This window comes from Mus caroli, chromosome 17 (genome assembly GCF_900094665.2).
Source record: "Mus caroli chromosome 17, CAROLI_EIJ_v1.1, whole genome shotgun sequence".
Lineage (NCBI taxonomy): Eukaryota > Metazoa > Chordata > Mammalia > Rodentia > Muridae > Mus > Mus caroli.
Genome location: NC_034586.1, coordinates 1,733,255 through 1,749,973, shown reverse-complemented (window position 1 = coordinate 1,749,973; position 16,719 = coordinate 1,733,255).

Sequence of the window (16,719 nt, the reverse complement as noted above, 5' to 3'; positions counted from 1 at the left end):
TGGTCCTGAGGATGAAGGTTGGTGGTCCTGAGGATGAAGGTTGCTGGTCCTGAGGATGAAGGTTGGTGGTCCTGAGGATGAAGGTTGGTGGTCCTGAGGATGAAGGTTGGTGGTCCTGAGGATGAAGGTGGCTGGTCCTGAGGATGAAGGTTGGTGGTCCTGAGGATGAAGGTTGGTGGTCCTGAGGATGAAGGTGGCTGGTCCTGAGAGTGAAGAGGTTGGTGGTCCTGAGAGTGAAGAGGTTGGTGGTCCAATGGATGAAAGTGGATGAATGTGGGTGGTCCAATGGATGAAGGTGGGTGGTCTTTAGGATGAGCTGGTGTAAGGGCTTTGGAGGAAGAGGCACTTCCTCTAGTGGAGAACTTGGCTGATCTCTGGGCTCCATAGAATACTGTTTATCTTGCCCTATCCCTGTATTCTGGGATTTCCTTCACTCAAGGCCCATTTCTCATTCCTTAGCCATTTCCTTGAATGGCCTCTTTAGCTTGATACATAATTGGTACATGAACTGACTATTTCCAGAAGCGAAGCTCTGTCTTAGCAACTAGTGGGGAGGGAGATTTAGTCATCCCTGGAGCCTCTTTACATTCCATTCTCTCTGCCAACAGCTCACACCCAGCTTTGTGTTTCCAGCATGCCCCCCTGGGTCCTCTTACTAATTTCCTCTTTCTTTGTTGAGAGATGTCCCTTGGCCCTCTACAGGGCAGAGGTGATGACATACAGGAGCCAAGGGCATGACTTCTCCTGGATCACTCCTGGCCCATGTCTCTCAGGGATGTGGCATTCCTGAGCTGTGTCACTATTGCTTTGTAGTAGGCAAATAACTATAAGAACAAAGATTTCAGCTTAACAATAAAAGGGCACATGAGAGCGTACATAATAAATGTGTTCCTGAAAAGCGTATCATTGAAGTGGTATAAATAAAATCACATTTGAAGGGAGCCAGTCCAGCTGTTCATGTACTTGTTCAGATGCACCTGAAGTCTTGATGTTCTTTTTAATGCAAACACAGAAGAAAGAGACATTCTGTCATTCCATGTCAGCTGGGGACAATTTCATCAGCAGAATGTACTATTCTGCCACATTTGTGATGTGCAAAAACCACAAAGCAAAAGGGACCTTAAAAACTCTCTGGTGTCAGATGTGACCCATAGGTTCTGTTTCATTCAATAATGGCTTAGTGTGTTTTTATTTTCTTAGTCATCAACTTTCCTTCAAGAGCAATTAACTGGAAGCTCCACCAGATGTCTAAGAAAAAGGCATGAAAGGACAAAATTAAAATGGTTAAATTTAAATTCACCAAGTTTAAGCACTTCTCCATATATCTAGAGTATTTTGTCTTTTCTATTTTTTTCAGAGTCTCATGTAGCCCAGGCTGGGTAAATATCCCAGGATGACCTTGACCTTTTGAACCTCTCACTTCTACCTCCTGGATGTGGGTATAGGTGGGTGAATGTGGGGATAGCCAGTGTTTCTGGTTAATGCTTAGGAACCAGCAAGGGCATGTTTGCTAGGCAAGCACTTTTCCAGTGGAGCAGCATCCTCTGCCTTGTGTGCTGGGGATCCTGCCATCATTGTCAGCATCATTGGCTTAGCAGCTAAACATGCTTCCATTTATAGGCAATGCTGCATGGCACTGCAAGAGAACTCACTGAAGAACTTTTTTTTGTGTGTGTGAACTGAAAAATAATTTGTAAAACAAGTGAAAATTCTCTTGAGGTTTTAGTTTGTGGTTTGACCATGTTCACGCACACACTTTTCCTTAAATTCATAATCTATGTGTCAGAGTTCAATTGGTTTATTTAAGTAGGCAAGTGACATTACAATATAAGAGAAATCATTCTTTGTGTGTGTGTGTGTGTGTGCACGCACTATTAGTCCTGAATTGAAACTCATCATGTAGATCAGGCTGCCCTCAACCTTGAGGAACTTTTCTTGCCTCTGCCCCTCCCTCTGCCTCTTGAATGCTAGAATTAGGGTACATGCCATGGTGTCTGTCAAAGATATAACAGTATAATGCGAGTCTCAGAAAACTGCTAACTACCCAGGTTAGCGTCAGCTGAGATATGCTAAGGCATGCTCAATCAAGAGTTGGAGTTAAAGCACATGGATATTCTGTAGTGTGATTTCCCATGATCCTTATAGACACATAGTCTTAGAGCTACTAGAATAAATTCAACAAGTCAGTTCTGGTCTCTGAGATCAAGCTTCTGCTGCCTGTTTGGCTTGTGGCAAACAAGTTCAGCCTTGATTTCCTCTTCCACAAAATGTGAATAGCAGTCAAACCTATGTTAAAAGCCCCCTGGGAGGATGAGAATCAATTTGCAGAGTGTCTAGCTGTAAGCGAGGCCTCGGGACATAGTAGCAATTGTTTATAGCTGTTAGTCTGTTTTCTGTTGCCACAACAGGATGCCATACACTAACTTATAAAGACCATTTCTTGTGTTATTGGAGGCTCGGAAGCCTAAATAAAGCTGTCAGTGTCTGCAGAGGGCTTTGTTGCTGTGGCAAACCATGGCAAAGAACTTCACATGGCCAAAACATACCTTCTTTGTTGTTGTAGTAGAGGTATGTTGTGTGTAGAAGTATGCCCTTATGTGTGTGCACACACACATATGTGTCAGTGTTGGAGGCAAGAGATCGAAGTCAGTTTGCTTCTGCAATCACTTTGCCCCTCATTGTTTGAGCCAGGGTCTCTCAGTGAACCTGGAGCTCACTGATTGGCTCAACACACCCCAGGAATCTTGCCCTCACTGCCCAGTCAATGCATTTAGCCATGCCCAGCTCATTAGAGGGGTGTTAGAGGTTGAGTTCAGCTCCTACCCTTTGCATAGTGAGTACTTTGGGCTAAGCCATCTCCCTAGACTGTTTTCCCTTTCTTATCAAGCATGGAGTCCCCAATTTCATGACTTCTTTTAATGTTGATGACCTCTTGTAGGCCCTATCTCTGAATACCACTACCATGAAGAACTTAGGCACCAAGTTTCTAAGGTACAAAGTTAGAGGAACATTTGAATCACGCCAACAATCTAGACTATGGTTCTCAGTAACGATGGCTTGACAGATATCATTCAAGAGTGCAAATAATTTGGTGAAAACCTGTGACTTACCCTGACTGTGAAATGTACATTCTAAATATGTGCAATAGTAGCTGCGTGTAACTGTGGAGGCTCAGGGAGAGTCACTCCTGAAGGGACGTTTTAATTGTGACCTTCTGCAATAGGTCAGAGTAGTCACTAGACACATTCTTGGAGGGTCTGAGGTTGGACTGGACATTTGGTTGAGCTACTACAGGATATGACCATGTGGCAAGGGATTTCAGGAGGATTGATCTTGTGACCTTGGACTCTGTATGGGAAAGTTTTGGTAACAAAGTATAGTGACAAGGAGAGGCGATGCAGTATTTCTGGTAAGTAGTTGACAGTTAATGATGACAGACGTTGATAATTTCTCTCTCTCTCTCTCTCTCTCTCTCTCTCTCCCTCCCTCCCTCCCTCTTTCTCTCCCTCCCTTTCTCTTTCTCTCCCCTCTTCCCACTAAATACCTACATCCTTCCCTTTCTAAAAATAGGACATTTTTATTTTACAAGAAAGTGTTTAAAAAAATTCCCTTATGAACTCTTCCTTTTTTTCTTAGAGATTTGTTGCTTTAGATTCTTAAAAGGGGCCATGAGTTTCCTAGCTCTTTAAAGTAAAACGTGTCCTTGATTCTAAACATTCTGTTCATCTTGAAGAGCAGCCAAAATGCCTGCCACACGACCGCCTCTTCTTCTCTCATGTGACTTTTACATTTGCTTCCCCTTAAAATCCAAAGCATTCGCTGCCACTTCCCGAAGGTATTTGGTAGCACTTTTGACCTCCAGATGGGTGCCCTGATGAATGATTGTGGAAAATAGAAGCAAGTGAGCAACCACTGCCTTCTGTCTCACCAGTTGTTCCCACATTTCTTTTGATTCAGTTCCTCCGTTGGGAAGAATACCTTGAGCACACAGCACACATGAATGTGTATACATGTTTTACATGTTCAGTATGTCAGTGTGCCAGGGAAGGCTTTAGCATGCACACCAGGAGACTTACATGAACTAGAAGTGCAGCAAGATATAAATATGGAATAACACTTTAAACATTAAATTCTATTGTCTTATTTCAGGGGTTGTGATGGCTAATTTTATGGGTCAACTTGGTTGGGGCATGGGTGCCTAGAGAGTTGGTAAGACATTATTCTGGGTATATGTGGCTGTTTCTGGATAGCATTACCATTTATATTTGTGCACTGAGTAAAGTGGATTTCCATCTTCATCAGTGTCCCAAAGACCTGAACAGAAGGGAGTTGGAAGTCTGTTACCCCTGCCCACCTGCTCAGACTAGAAACTTGGTCTTCTCCTGCTTCTGATTGGAACTATATCCCAGTGCTTCTGGTTCTCAGATATTAGGACATGAATTACACTGAAGGGTTTTTAGAGATAACATCATCTATAAACTATACCCAGGCACTGAAATTACCTGCCTCTGCTACTAGCTATCACCACTGCCATGGCTGAAGAGCCAAGGCTCACCTGGAACATACCTTCTGCCTTGAGGCAGAAGAATCTATTACCTCACATCATTCCAAGAACAATGGGGAATAGGGCACAGTAAGACTGAGACCACTGTCCTAGTATTTGTTGTTGTTGTTACTGTGATAAATACAGGACCCACGTTTCCAGGTCACAATCTATCATTGAGGGTAGTCAGGAGAAATGCTGATATTAGCTTGCTTTCTGGATCACTCACTAATTAGCTCCCTCCCTCCGTCCCTCCCTCCCTCCCTCCCTTCCTTTAATGCATGTCTGTGTTGGTGTTTAGGTATGTGCACATGATTGCCTATGCTCAGTAAGGTCAGAGGTATCAGTCATAGTGGAGCTGGAGTCATGACCAGTGGTAGGCTGTCAGAGATGGGTGCTGGGAATAGATCAAACTTAGGTCCTCTTCAAGAACAGTATGTGCTTTTACTCACTAAACTAGCTCTCCAGCCCTTCAGCTAACTTTTTTATATAACCTAGGCCCACTTGCCTAAGAACGGTGATGCCCACAGTGGGCTAAGCCCACCCACATCAATCACTAATCACCAATCCAGGCAATTCCTCAAAGACACAGCCTCAGGCCAATCTGATCTGCGCAATCCCACAATTGAGATTCTCTCAGGTAACAGCTGAAGCTGACCAGGACAGTCATCTATGTCTGAATCCATAAATCTATCTTTTATCAAGTGTATTATAATTCTATTTTATGATTGTTAATCTCTTACTATCTGTACCTCACAGATGAAACCTTAGTGTGTTTACAGGAAAAATGGATTTAGTAGGTTGGGTGCTTTCCAAGGTGGGGGACTCGAAGTATGTCCTCCAATGATAATGGAGGGCGGCTATATTGCTGGTAGGTGAGAGCTACTGTATCTGCTGCAAGCCCCCTTAGGAAAAGTTACTAGTCTTGCTTTAAGAAATGGATGGGAGCTTGGGGCGTCCAAATATTCATTTTTCACTCATGCAGAGGCAAGCAGTTTGAAAAGTAAGTTTCTCATGGCCTCCTACTTGTTTCTGTTCATGGCAGTGCAGTTCCAGCTGGGGTTCAGGGCCTGGGGTTTTGATTCCCTTGAGCAGACTTGAAATGGGAACTTCTGGTTTGTTTGGATGGTGCTTTGCTGGGTCAGACAAAGGAAGGAATGTTTTCCTGAAGCAGATACATTGAAGGATGTTTCACTAAGGTAGACACATGGACGGCTATGTGATGTTAACAAAGACCAAGCAGAAGGCAGAAGCCTCTGGATGGTGTTGGCAAGCCTTAACATTGTTTACTGGTCATCATTTGCCATGACTCCACAGAAAGAAGCTCACCAGAAAACTTTTGGTGATGTTCTGGTGGCTTCTTGCAGCTCTCATAACTCAGGCTGACTCACAAATACAGACTCACAAAGAGTTTTGCTAAGACAGATTCAGATGGTGAGGCCAGACCCACGGGAGGACACATTGGAGGGAGTATAAACTGGACTCAACAGAGAGTGTCAGGGGCTTGCACAGACTGTATCTAAGGGCCCAGTTACAGCTTGAGTTTTATGGATATTAACAATATCCTCCTGGTCCACACAGCACAGAACAGTATCCCTGACAGCAGAGGAATCCAGTTTTTTCCCTCACACTAAGCAAGCAATCAGCTGTCCAACTCAGTTGTCTATTGACTGAGACAGAGTGTCACTTTGTACTTGAAGCTGGCCTCGAACTTGTAACCTTCGTGCCTCTGTGTCCTAAGGCCTGGGATCCCCACCTTGTCCCATGCATTCTTCGTTAAGTCAGTTCTGACATTGTCACCTGTGAGTTACTGTCGTGCCATACAGGTTGAGGACTTAGTTTTACAGGATTGCCCCTACTTCAGATGCCAGCCTCAAGGAATACATTGTCACCATTTCTGACCAATCAGTGGTGGACTGAGTGCCCATGACCCTCGCCATGATTTTCTTTGACTTGCCAGGAAAGTTCACAGAGCTGTGCAGTTTTTGTTGTTGTTGTTTTCCTAATAGGGATAGTAGAGAGGAGCAGTGGTTCTCATAGTATGGGTTCCGGCCCGTTTGGAGATTACATATCAGATATTTGCATTATGATTCACAATAGGAAGATTACATTTGTGAGATAGCAACAAAAATAATTTTATGATTAGGGATCACCACAGCACATGGAACTGTATTAGAGGGTCACAGCATTGGGAAGATTGGGAACCGCTGATACAGACAAACAGCCAAGACTAAGAGACACAGAACATGCGGGTGGGGAGGGACTTCCACATCCTTTGCAGGATGCTATCTTTGAGAAACCTTCCCATGTGCAGGGGCCTGGAAATTCTTGGAGTCCAGTCCTTTCACTCAGTTTTGGGGAGGCTTAGTTATGTAGGCATACATGATTAAGTCAGTGACTAGTGGCTATCAACTTAGCTTTTGGACTCCTTCCGTGAGAAGCCAGACATGCTGAAGATTCCCAACCTTATCGGACCTTGATCTTCCCTGTGACCAGTGATCGTTCAGAAGCCCCACGGGGCTGCGGGCCACCAGAAACCTAGAAGAAAGAAAACCATCTAGTTGGAGGGTCCAAGGCTTTCATGCCACTGTACCAGGAAACTGGGCAGAAAGTGGGGTTTATATTGTGTCACATGGTCCTCCGGTGTGGCATCTAACGTGCCGTGTTTGAGGTGGGCGCATGAGCCTTCCTTGAGGACAGTCCAATGACTTGTGCTTCTTTCTCCTCTGAATGGCTGTCCTCGGTTCTCCTTGTGTTGTTCAAACACGGCTGTCTCACCTCCTCACCTGCACGGCTTATCTGCCGCTTTCCAGAGAGGCCTCCCTGAACCGGAGTGCTACTCTCAGCGGTCTCTGCCTTCTTTATGAAAACATGAATCAGTATTTGGATTTATTTTTGCCTATCAGCTTCTAGGAAACACAGTATAATAATGCAAAGAACCAGAGAGGAAAGACCTCAGCTGTCTTGTTCCTGACTTTGGGACAGAGACAGAGCCTGACTCAAAGTCTGAGAAGGAGTAGACTACTGATGCTATTTTGTGTTTTGCAGTAGAGTGGGTATTGAGTCATGCTTCCTCATCCATACAGTTGGCTGAGGAATGGCTCTTGCCATCAGTAAAACATGTCGTCTCCCGCTCGCCGTGTCCCATGAATTAGCAGTGTTCATTCCACCAACGGTGTTTTTAAAAGTGGAAACGGTAGTGTACCTTGTACATAGAATTCTCATTGTGTTTCCCTTTTCTCTTTAAATAACACTTTTTTCCCCTTTTCCAACCTGATCACTCTTCTGTCGCCTCATATGGTTATAAATACCTGTGGATTATCGTTTATATCCTGTGTACAGACATTTGTTTTATATTATCTCTGATTATTGTTGATATTCTTGGAGGATGATTTTTTTTTCTCCTCTCTGTCTCTGATTTTTTTGTCTTGATACCTCATTTCCCCATAGTGTTGGCCATCTTTGCGTAAGAGCTCATCCCTGCATGTGAGCTTATTTTTGGGAGTTCAAGGCAACGTTTTCTGGGGTGACAGATTTCTGACTGACTTCTTGTCTAGATTGTCTTGTTCCTCATTTATCCCTTTGGGGCACCATGGGTTTACGTGAAAAAATTTAAATAAAAAGTTAGGTTTAGGGACTGTAGAGATGGCCCAGTGTTTATGAGAAGTCCTTGGGACCCAGGCTGAGCCCCCAGCACCCACAAGAGTGGCTCCCAATCACTTGTGACTCTAGTTTCAGAAGATGTAAATGTCCTTTCCTGACATTTGCAGTCACAGCACACACACACACACACACACACACACACACACACATGGTGCACATACAGAGAAGCAGATGCATACACACATATATGTAAAAAAATTAAAAAACGTATAGAAATTACATTCAGATACATCTGACATAAATTGCCATGTTGACATCTTTTAAGTGTGTAGTGCAGTAGTGTTGACTAGTCGTGTGCAGCTAATTTTTAGAACATTTTCCTCTTACTGAACTGAAACTTAATGTCTATTTAACAACGGCTCCATTTCCCTCTTCTCCTCAGGCCCTACAAACTGTCGTTCTGATTTTGATTTTGGTGAGCTGAACTCCAGGCCCCTCATAGAAGTGAATGATACAGCGTCCCCTCATGAGCGGCTTCACTTACTTTAATGTCCTTGAGATTCATCCTCATCATGGCCTGGGATGGAATTGCCTTCCCCTGAAGGTTGAATGCTATCCCTCAGCCGTAAATCCTGCATTGTTTTCACCTGCTCACCCACTGCTGGATGCTTGAGTTGTTTGTTTTTGATTTTTTGCCTCTTGGTTGGTGAGAGTCATGGCACTATGAACGTAGGTGCCCAGGTCTCTTTTGAGACACTCTTTTACTTCTGGCAGTACACCCAGAGTGGGATTGGCATGTGTATTTTAAAAATTAACTTAAGCACAGTGAATTTCTTGGTACGAAGTCAATAAGGATGTGAGCACTGCCTTGGGTATACAGTGGGCACAGCCTCCAGCTTCTGATGAGTGGCTTTTTTCTTTAGCCACTGTCCTAAGTAGATGCCAGGCTTCTTTGCCGAACCATTGTACTGAACTTCTGAATTTATTGTTATGTCTGAGCAAAGCTTTGAGGCCCTGGTTTTATACAGGGGTGAAGTCTTTGATTCCTGCCTTGCAGGGGCTGGACTCTTCACCTTTCTGCACAGGCATTCCACGTGTGACCCACATCTTGTATCTGCTTACAACCCTCTTGTCACCTCTTTTGTTCCCACTCCCATTCGTTGCTTTTGCTTTCTTTCTGTTTTTGAATGTTCATTAAAAAGTTTACTTAGAAGGCCAGTTGTTTGGGGTGTGTGTACATTTCTGGGTGCACGCCTTTTCAGGTCTGCCTGACCTGAGGTGCCAATAGATATTTATCTAGCCAATATTTTCAGCTTTATGGCCTATATGGTGATAAATCTAAAAGATGAAAGGCTGAATCTTGTAAGACCCTCTACTAGAGAAGATCTTTAGTCATGATGCTCCAAATGACAAAATGTAGGCCTTGTGGGGTGACAGGAGCAGCGCAAGCCAGTGGGAACTAGGATCCCAAACTGAAAGGTTTTCCTTCTCCAGACTGTGTGTGGAGAATCCAGATGCAGGATGCAGAGCTCACAACCTGGAGGGAACGAGGCAGACTTAGAGCATCATATCAGGGAGGGAGGGAAAGAGACCTGAGGTGAAGAAAAGAGGCGTCTTAGGTATTCTTGGAGAGCTTCTGGGAACCCATAGATGCCAAGGTCCAAGGATGAGCAAATCCCCTTTATAACATGACGTAGTATTTGTATCTGACCTATACATATTCTCCTGCACATGACAACTCATGTGTAGATTACCTGTAATAGGTACTTAATGTGGTATAAATTCTGCACAAATAGTTTTTATGGTGTGTTGTTTAGGGGCCATTCACAAGAAAAAGGTGTGCATGTTCAGTAGAGATATAAAAGTTTTCATCAAATATTTTCAACCCAACATTGGTTGAACAGCAGTCCAGTGAGTTGGGTGTTGACATAGCTTTCCTTGCTTCAGGTGGCAGAATTGAAGTTCAGGGAGATGAATTTACTACAGAGATAGCGAAGGAGAGAGGATGGGGATTAGTCACAGAAGCCAGGACTGAGTGGAATAATTTTGTTCTTAAGTCTCTTCTTTACAATGAATATGGAATGCCCCCCCCCCTGCCAAATGCTTTTCCTGTACTAACTCTTGCTCTTGCACTGCCCCCCTTATCTTGTTAGTGGATGTCTTAGTTAGGGTTTTACTGCTGTGAACAGACACCATGACCAAGGCAAGTCTTATAAAAACAACATTTAATTGGGGCTGGCTTACAGGTTCAGGGGTTCAGTCCATTACCATCAAGGTGGGAGCATGGCAGTATCCAGGCAGGCATGGCACAGGCAGAGTTCTATGTCTTCATCCAAAGGCTGCTTGTAGAAGACTCACTTCCAGGCAGCTAGGGTGAAGGTCTTAAGGCCCACACCCTCAGTGCCATGCTTACTTCAACAGGGCCACACCTTCTAATAGTACAACTCCTTGGCCCAAAAATATACAAACCATCACAGCGGAGAATTACAATCATTCTTGAATATTGAACTAAGCATAAACCCCTAGGATAAACTGTATTTGGTCAAGTCTATGGAGCTTTAAATATATTTCTGAGTTCTATTTGCGAGAATTTTGTTAAAGACCCTAGCATCTATGCACATAAGTGATATTGGTCTGATGTCCTCCCTTCCTCCCTCCTTTCTTCTCTTCCTCCTTTCCTCTTTCCTATCTCCCTCCATCTCTTTACCTTCCCTCCCTCCCCTCCCTTTCCTATTCCTTTTCCTTCTCTTCCTCCTCCTCTTCCTCCTCCACCACCCACTTCCCCTTATGTCGCTGTTTTCTGGTTTTGGTACTGTTTTCCCCCAGACAATTTGGGAAGTGTTCCCTCATCTCCTACTTTTTGGAGGAGATTATGTCAAATTGGAATTTATTTTTCTTTCAACACTTAGTACAATGTTGCAGTGAGACCATCTAGGCCTGAGACATCTTGTTAGGGGAAAAAAGATGCCAGTGTTTTGGGGTACCAATAGGGCTATTTAAATTACCTCTCAATACTGGATTATCTGAGATGGTTTATGTCTATTAAGAAGTGATCTATTTTTTCTAAGTTGTCAAGTTTGTGTGTATAGTGTTGTTGTTCACCCCTCATTGTTTTGGGGCTCTCTGCTTCTTCACTTGTTTCAAGCAGTTTTATAAATGGGTGGGGGTTGAGTGTCCCTGGCTTTGAACTCGGTCTTCTCTGATTCTACCCTATGGGGATATAGAGGTACTTCAGCACCTCACAAACTGGAGGTCTAGGCTTCTGCAGCATGGTGAGACCAGCTTTTGTGTGGCGCTTCAGTGGAGTGAGTGGTTATTGTACAGACATCTCCTGTGGTGCTCAGTGGCTCCCTTGTCTTTTAGCTTCAGCGAGGTGAGCTTCTTGGGGGTTGTCGTTGTTATCTTGCTTGTACCCATTGGCCCTGGGAGGTTGTCAGCCCCCTCAGTTCTAGATTTGGGAGGTAGGAGGTAAAAGTAGAAGAAGACACCACAGATTCTCCTCTCTGTCCTTAACTCAGTGCTGCAGTCCAGAGACTCCAGCTCACGCTTCAGGCCTGCCTCACTCTCTCCACTACCTTTTCTTTTTGTGTTCCATTTATACAAACACGCAAGCGTAGATAACATCCCGTGTCCACCGCTGTAGGAGGAGGAACAGGAAGAGCACGTGCACTCTATCTTCCCCAGGCCGATTTATGAGAAAAAATTAAATGCATTATTTTACACTCATGAAAATGCTCTGTGCTTATTACAACTCTGATGAAACGAAATGGATGATGGGATTATGGGTATTAATTGCCCAATTAAGGCTGGCAGTATGGGCGGGGCTAAAGCCCAGTGGGAGGGGCTTGGGGGCTGGCAGAGCTTTGCACATCACCCCGAATTTAATTTCTGCTCACAGTTTTCTCTGTAACTAAGTTTTTGGATTTTTAAGTGGAAAGATGAATAGAGATGACTTTTGCTTTAAGACTGCAGTTCTCAACCTTCCCGATGCTGCGATCCTTTAATACAGTTCCTCATGGTGTGGTGCCCTCCCCACCATCAAATTATTTTTGTTGCGACTTCATAGCTGTAATTTTGCTACTGGTTCTGAGTTGTAACATAAATATCTGATATGTTACCCCCCTAAGGGATTGAGACCCACAGACTGAGAGCTGCTGCTTTAAGCTAACCTTGACCCACACAGACCTGGATTTGCAAAGCAAACGGGTCAGGATAGTGCCCCTGAGTTAACCCAACACTCGGGGATTCATATGTTGAATAAAGTCAGCTCAGGATCATTTTGCTCAACAATGTTGGGATAGCTGGCAGAAAAGTAATCCGCACAAGTATGAACAATAAACCTTAATTTAAAGAACATTTCTCCAACAGAGGGACACCTCTCATGACTGGTGAGGCCTTTTGTTCTCATATCTTCCCCCGATAGATAACACGAATAAAGGCATCTATGCATCAACCATCATTCTCACATTCTGACACCAGAGTCATAATAGGGTGTCTCTGAATTATTAGCAGCAACATTTTCAATACGTTTTCTTGTCCTGGGTGTAGACTGTAGTCAGGCATTGATATTTTTTACATTAGCATCTCGACTCTGAGTGTCACTGAAATGGCATCTCATGTCACGAGACTCTGGGGTCTAAATGAGTTATTATTATTTTTTCTAGAAGTGTCTGCTTCACGTGGCAACCTCCACCACTTGGTGTCATTTCTTCCCTGTCTGTGTTCCAACAGACAGTCCTCTACCTCATTTCATCTGCCTGCAAGAAATAACTATGACCCAGAACACAAATTACCATTTAACTGTCCTGTAAATTGGTTATGTAAAAACCAAAGTCTATGCTCTCCATGGCCAAACTTAAATTAGGGGAAGGGCAGACAGCTCAATCCTCAAAGGAAAAAAAAATCTATACTAATTTCAAAAAAATAAAAGAAAAAAAATAATTGAAAAAAAAAACCCAGCATAGAATTTCTTGGCTGTTTTTCTGTAAAAGAAAGCTGCTGTACTTCCATTCCCGGCCATGTCAGTCGTGACGGCCCCCTGCACCCCCGCCATTTTTCTCAGGCATTGATTGCTCGCTTCCCCTGAAACCCCATCACAACCCATTAGTACTGAAAGCTGACAGGCCCAGCTGCAGCAGCAAAATGGCAAGTTTGAAAGAAAATGTAGGAAGTGCCGGGCAAAGCTAGGCTATTAGGACCCACACAAGACTCAGATACAACTGTTCCCTCACCCCACCCTGGACGCCCAGAGCCCCAGAACGAAGAAGGTCAAAGGAGTCAGCAGCTTTTCTTTAACCTGGACTCCCAGGGCTTAAGGAAAGTATAAGGAGTACTGCTTTCCCCCATGCCCTTCTCCTCCTCTTCCTCTTCTCCTTCTCCTCCTCTCCTTCTTCCTCCTCCCCTCCTCTTCCTCCTCTTCTCCTTTTCCTCCTCCTCTTTTTCCTCCTCTCCTCCTCCTTTTTATTTTTCTGTTTTTAAAGGAATTGTGCTGGGGAATATGGAGCAGTTTGTCAAAGTGCTTCAGCTGAGATTGCGGGTCTGTACCCTGTTCTCTTTTACCATGAAACATCTCAGACACTAGGAAGCCAGCAGTACTGGGCCACTGAATGCCACCCTTGAGGCTGTGGCAGCTTCTTAGTATATGAGTTTTCTTTGTTTCTCCTGGGCAGACTTGGATGGTGTCAGCATTCCAAGGGTCACATTAATAGCAACAGCCAGCATCCCCTGTGACTGTACAGTTGGTTGCCCATGGAGAAATAAGTATTTGCAGAGATAGATATTGAATTAAGGGAAGCCAACCTGTCAAACTCTTCAGAGGTATGACCTAAGTTGAGTTGAAGTTCAGTTAAAAGGCTGGATGTAACTTTCGTATAGTCAAAGCCTGGGAGGCAGAATAACTGAACAGATAGTGGCCATCACTCTCTGTTTAAAAAAAATTAACTGCAAATGACCACAGAGTCAAAACCAGATAGGGATAAGTGGCCAAATGCCTTGAACAGGACCCCCTCTGTCCTCTCCCCAGGGTGGACCCATACTGATCACGAGCAGACACATCCTCAACAGTGCTCTTACCAGGTGACAGGCTCAGGTGGGACTACAAGTCCTCAAGAGACAGAGCCAACTCTACCTTGCAGAGAGGTGGCTCCTGGCGCCACTTAGGACCCCTGCACTTCTAATTACATTTTTGTGTCCTACCAAGTTGCCAATGTATTTCTTGCTGGTCTAGACCTCCGAGGGGACACGTGTGAAATATAGGGTATCTGCCACCCCTGAAATCCTGCCCTTGTAACAGGTCTGCTTACCCATGGTGCAGACAGCTGGTGAACTAACAACATTTTCTTGGTTCTCACCAGCTCCGTTTTAGTGAAGATGTCTTTCCTGGCAGAGCAAAGATCCACAGGGAAATCCAGGCGCTCCACATGCTCCTAGGCTTGAGTCCCATTCTTGATTATCTGTTGGGGTACAGGATGGCTGGGCCCTGGTCACACAGAGACTCTCAGTGGGGACCATGGGATCTTCAAATATCAGTCTAGTCATGGGACACATTCTCAATGACCACGTTAGTGCCTCTTCTGCATCCAACCTACCTGTCCTGGGCTCTCCCCTCAGCTCTGACCCAGTCCTCCAGTCCTTTTTTTTTTTTTGTGGGACCCTCTGAGGACACATAGCCTGACCTGTTTTGGTTGCTCAGATTATGCCCTTGAACACCCTTCCGGGGTCTGTATCCCAAGGCCCATCTTGTTGTCCTGTTCCCAATCCCTGCAGGACTTAGATTCTTGGACCTCCTTCTGGGCCATGTCACCTAATACTACTTATATGTGTGCTCACAAACAATCTTGGATGGGTTTTTCTGACTAACAGGGACCTCTGTTGGGGCTGGGGCTGGATCTGGATCTTTGGTTTACCACACACACACATTTGGCTCACCTTTAGGCTCCTGGCTCCGTGTACAGCCTCTTCACTGAACCACACAAAGGCTTTGGGCCATACCTAGCAATGCCTCAAACTGTCTGAGCATCTGGGATTATCTATGACCACCCTGTGAGGGAATAAGGCAAATCCAAGATCATCAGAAATGGGGAGATTGGAGGCTAAGCTAGAACAGTGGGTACAACACAAGCCATCTATGCAAGTGGGCCGTAGAACTAGCTGTGTGCTCCTGGGAATGTGCTCAGAAGGCTAGAGGACATGAACGCTGGAGTGGGAGACAGCTAGCTCCGTATCCTACGGATACGGAGGTGCGTGAGATGAAAGCCAGGCTGGCTGCTAGGGCTTCTGACTTTCGACTTATTTTACATATATTGACTCTGCTTTTGTGTGGAAAGCAGGTCCACTTAAAGATGCTGTGACATGACAGATATTGGCTAATCATCAAAAAGGAAGGAAGGAAGGAAGGAAGAAAGGAAGAAAAAAAGAAAGGAAGAAAGAAAGAAAGAAAGAAAGAAAGAAAGAAAGAAAAAGGAAGGAAGAAAGAAAGGAAAGAAGGAAAGAAAGGAAGAAAAAAGAAAGAAAAGAAGGAAGGAGGAAGGAAAGGAAGGAAGGAAGGAAGAAAGAAAGATGTGTTAAGCACCTCTGGCTGCAATTCCGAGTCCTTACAAGATGAGAGACTCAAGCTTCAGAGATGTGGTCTGCAGTAGAAGCTAGAAGAGCAGTAGTAAACACAGAGCTCATAAAATCTCAAGGTCCTCTGATGAAAGACGCCTTGTTCTTATTTCACATAGGAGTATCAAACTCACAAAGGAAAAAAAAAAAACGACCCCACAAGGGAGATAATAGGTGCACACTTACTGCGTGCTAAGCCATGAGTCTTCCTTACATATAGCTCAATGGCATGCATATTAAAACCATATGGGTTATTTGCCTGTAACTACACATAAGTATAATTACACATAACTATATATCAGGTATGTGTGACTTGATTGTGTATACTTGTCATAATTATCCTGCCAGATGACATGAAAGTTGTCATTGATTCAGTACCACCTTGCAGAGATGACACAGTTTAGGGCACAGGATTGAACTATATTATATACACAGTCCTTCTTATGACTCTAATGTGACTCCTTCCTATTTAAGGAACATCCAAACTGCGTTTTATTCACAGAAATCACGACTACACGTGAGTGAGGTTGGCTTGTAAGAGACAGACACCTCAGGCTTCCATTCAGCCTGGCCGAGTTATAAGAGAATATCCAGAGAGAGAATTTGTATTTTGCTGTGAAGACATGAGAAAAGTGTTAAGGAATATTTATTTTGCTTTTCTTTTTCATAAAAAATAGAATAAGTTCTTACTTCCTTCACTGATGCTCTTGTAATGATGGAGCAATGCATTTATAGCCATCTCAATACCAGGTCAAATACTCATCTCTGTTCCTGGTATGATTTCCCCACATCTTCACTGAGGGTATAAAACTTGGCCCACACTGGGTGTGTGGTGGTCACCTTTAACCCTAGCACCCAGGAGGTTGTAGTGGGCAGAGCTCTGTGTGTTCAAAGACAGCCTGATCTACAGAGACAGTTCCAGGCTAGCCAGGAGCTATACAGTCAGATCCTGTCTCAAAATTAAAAAATAA